The sequence below is a fragment of the Ovis canadensis genome, chromosome 10, assembly GCF_042477335.2.
Source record: "Ovis canadensis isolate MfBH-ARS-UI-01 breed Bighorn chromosome 10, ARS-UI_OviCan_v2, whole genome shotgun sequence".
In the NCBI taxonomy this organism is placed as follows: Eukaryota; Metazoa; Chordata; class Mammalia; order Artiodactyla; family Bovidae; genus Ovis; species Ovis canadensis.
The window spans coordinates 26,798,490-26,803,210 of record NC_091254.1 but is presented as its reverse complement, the minus strand read 5'-3'; positions in this window follow the sequence as shown (position 1 = coordinate 26,803,210).

The following is a 4,721-nucleotide window of genomic DNA, read 5'->3' as shown; positions in this document are numbered from 1 at the left end:
TACTGGAGTGGGTTGCCATGCCCTCCTCTAGGGGATATTCCCAATCCAGAGATCTAACCCAGATCTCCAGCATTGCAGGCAGATTCTTTACCATCTGAGCCACCAGGGAAGCCCAAGAACATTGGAGTGGGTAGTCTATCCCTCCTCCAGGGGAACTTCCCAATCCAGAAATTGAACCAGGGTCTCCTGCATTGCAGGCAGATTCTTTACCAGCTGAGCTATCAGGAAAACCTATATGTATACAATAGATACTAATTCATGGTACAATAGTTTTTATGTTTGAAAGTATTTTTCCAGTCTGTGGTCCATCTTTTAATTTTTATATGTTGTTTATTATTGAACAGAACCTTAATAATTTTGTCTAGTCAAATTTTGAATCCTTTTTAAAAAATGGTCTATGCTTTTTATACCTTATTTAAAATAATCCTTCCCTAGCCCAACAACACAGAATATTTTCTTACATTTTCTTTAAGAAGTCTGAAGGTTTGCTTTTTGCATTTATGCATTTTGTTTATTAGAATTAATTCTGAATATGATGTAAAGGAAGGGATCTAATTTTTTTCTTCTTCCTTGTAGATGTGTAATAATTCCAGCCCTATTGACTGAACAGCTTTTTACTTCCCTCTTAATTTTAAGCATCGGTTTTCATTCTAAGAGTCTAAGAAACATGCCTGACCCTGCCTTTTCTACATCATATTTTGTCCTCTCAAATAGCATGACGTTCCACAAGCTGAAAATCTTGTCGCTTCTGAGAGATGATACTGACAGCAAACCAAGTGTTTATTAAATACTCCCTTTTAGGATAAAAATTCTAGAAAGTAACTAGAATCTATTCAGTTCAGTTCAGTCGCTTATTCGTGTCTGACTCTGCGACCCCATGAATCGCAGCATGCCAGGCCTCCCTGTCCAACACCAACTCCCGGAGTTCACTCAGACTCACGTCCATCGAGTCAGTGAGCTTTTTAAAAATTTCTGATTCAATTAAAAAAAATTAAAATCTCCATTTGTGCTCATAAACACTCTTATAATATATATTAAGCACCCATAAAGTACAAAAAACTAATATAATGCTGTGATTAAAAACAGGTACATTTCCTATATAATACTACAGACTGGATTACTTAAACCAGTACAGTCTAAAAGAAATCTAATGCAAGCTATGCATGTAATTCACTTTTTTTTCTAGTAGCCATATTAAAAAGGTAAAGAGAAATATGAAAAAGTAATTCCATAATGTTTTATTTAGCCCAATATATTAATAATATCATCATTGCAACATTTAGCTAATATAAGAATTATTATTGAGGCATTTTACATTCTTTTTTTCATCCTAAGTAGCAAAATTTGATGTGTATATCTGAATTCAGACTAACTTCATTTCAAGTGTTTAATAGCCACATGTAGCCAGTGGCTACCATATTGGATAGTGCATATTGAGGCTCAGACAGTAAACAATCTGCTCACAATGTGGAAGACCGGGTTTGATCCCTGGATCTGGAAGATCCTCTAGAGAAGGGCATGGCGACCCACTCCAGGGCTCTTACCTGGAGAATCCCAGGGAAGAGGAGCCTGGTGGGCTATAGTCCATGGGGTCACAAAGAGTCAGACACGACTGATTGACCAACACTTTCCCTGTAAATAACTAAAACTGTTGTATAAAATCTGAATGAAGACAAAATTCTAGAGAGTTCAGTTTATTACTGAATCAGGTTTTATCTGAGGGCATTTGCCAAAACGGCTGAATGAGTGGCTATTTTCATGGCTTCCAGGATCTCAGGAGAAAGACTGTCAAGTCAGGAACCACTCTAGGTGAGGAGTCTAACAGGAAACTGTTGTCATTGTTGTTGTTTAATAGCTCATTCATATCCATCTTGTTTTGTGTCCCATTTCCCCTCCCCAAAACACAAAAAGGCTGCCCCCTCAGCCTCATTCAGGTGAGTCAGGAATTAATCCATCCCATGGACTATGGGATGACTAGACCCATCTATGACTAGACCATCTCCAGAATGGAAAGCTGCCATTAACACACATATTAAAATCTTGTGAATCAAAGAAAAAATCATGAAGTAAATTATTATATGCTTGAAATTGGGTAATGAGGCTGAATGTTAAAATTTGGGGGATACGCAATACCTTCCCAGCATCAGGCTCAGCCTTGCCATGTCAGCAGGGCATGGGCCTCTGTCTGTTGGAGAGCTTATCATACAGCTTTAGTGTGAAACTGCAGGTCTGGTGGCTGGAGGACTTGCTCTCAAACCTGGACATCCACAGAATTTTTCCACTGAATTGCAGCTCTCTCCTGCTTTTACCTTGCTGGGTTGATTGTCTGATTGGGATTTGGCCTGAGTTTCCTGAGGTTAGAGACTTGTCCTAAGTCTAACCCACAGACCTCTCTTAAGTGACTGAACTTGTCCAGGCAGTCCCAAACAGGCAGATGACTATCTTGGACCTGACCATGCATGCGTGCTCAGTCGTGTCTGACTCTTTGTGACCCCACTGACTATAGCCTGCCAGGCTCCTCAGTCCATGAGATTTCCCAGGCAAGAATACTGGAGTGGATTGCCATTTCCTCCTCCAGAGGATTATCCCAACCCAGGGACTGAACCCATATTTCCTGCATCTCCTGCATTGGCAGGCTGATTCTTTACTACTGAGCCAAGTGAGAAACCCTATTTTGGACCCAAACATGGCCTCTAAAAATAGAAAAAGAAAAATCCTGTGGGATGCAGCTAAAGTAGTACTTACAGGAAAATTGATAATTTGTATCCTTTTATTAATTAATAAAAAGTATATACTAAACATACAACCCAAGAAGTAGAAAACTAAAAAGAGAAGCAACTGAGAGTTTCTAAGAAACTAAGAACCTAACTACTAACTAAGACACTAAGAGGAAATAAAGTCATGACTGAATAGTTTTACTGGTAACTCCACTGTATGTTCAAAGAATGGACAACTCCACTCTTACATAAACCTTTCATGGGATAAAAAAGAAGGAATGCTTTCAACTCATTTTATGAGTTCTTGTAATCTTGACTCTCAAGCAAGGGCAATGTCGCTTTTGAACATAGATATAAGAATTTTAAACAAAATATTGCACATAAGATATCTTCTTCACTCATTCAATAGACATTTTTTTGCAGATCAGCTAGGAGCCAAGCTTTGTTCAATGTGATGGGGACAAGATGAATAATATATGCTCTTTGTTCTTAAGAAACTGCGAATTTAGTGGGAAGAGAGATGCATTAATAATTATGCTGTAACATAATTGCTCTAGTCAAGAACAAAGTGTAATGGGAACAGAATAAGTTTGCCTTGAGAAGGTCGCATTGGGAGACCCCCCTGAGCTGCGCCCCTATGGCTAAGCGGAAGCTTGACAGGTAGAGGAGAGGTGGTGTTGGTAGTGGAGCCAGGGAGGAGGGTAGGAGTGTGATTTGGGGTACTCTGTGTGTGTGTGTGTGGTATGTGTTGTATGTGGAGGGCAGGGGAAATGATGTAGACAAGGATGAGGAAAAAACACCAACTCAGAGGCAGGCTTGAAAGCTTTCCTTTCATGTAGACTCAATATACAAGGGAGATAAGTGACTTTGTGCTGTGCTTAATTGCTCAGCCATGTCCAACTCTTTGTGACCCTATGGATTGTAGCCCTCCAGGTACCTCTGTCCATGGGGATTCTCTAGGCAAGAATACTGGAGTGGGTTGCCATCTCCCCCTCCAGTGGATCTTTCCGACCCAGGGATCTAACCCAGGTCTCTGGCATTGCAGGCAGATTCTTTACTGTCTGGTCCTTCAGGGAAACCCAAGAGTATTGGAGTGGGTAGCCTATCCCTTTCTCCATGGGATCTTCCCAACCCAGAAATCAAACCAGAGTCTCCTGCATTGCAGGCAGATTCTTTACCAGCTGAGCTACCAGGGAAGCCCTAAGTGATTTTAGTTAATACCTAAACTACTCTGTAATTAAATTTTCAGAGAATGCAGAATATCAGAGAATGAGTCAGTATAAAATGAATATAAATTAATATTTAAGTTCACAGAGTTTACAATGAATTGATTCACTAAATTTAGTTTTACTTCCAATTTTTGCTTGTGTTTATTTTTACTCATTTTATTGTTATTGAAGTCCCTATATTAAGATAGATCAAAATTACATTAAGATCATTTCGATCTTGATGAAAATAGAGACTGAATTTTACTTCTAAATTTAGAAATTACTTCTGGCCAAAAACAGTAAAACATATTTCCAGGATTCTATAATCATTTTCAAATCAGCTGAAGTGCTCTTTAATAATTTGATTTCCAGTTGAAATTTCATATTTCATCAAATCATTATTAAGCTAATTAGAGTGTTACATATCAGTGTTTCTTGATGGTCAAAAAATTGTCATCATCGAATAATGAGCTTTTGGACATTCATACCATTGAGCCAAGCAAACTTTTATCATAGTCTTGAGATGTTTAATATTCTTATTGCCAGTCTAACGGTCATTGGCTTCTGAGGTTTAACTGGTTATCAGTTTTGCTGATTTACTGTGGGGATATATTTTGAACAAGTTATGAGAGGTAAGTTTTATGCTCTGTTGCAGATTTCTTGTTATTAATTTCCAACTTAGCTGCACTATGGTTAAGAGTCTCTAGTTTGTATGAGTTGGGTTCTTTACATTTGTTGACAATTGCTTGAAGCCCAGAACTTAGCCTTTCAAGCTCTAGTTTATTTTCTGTAAACT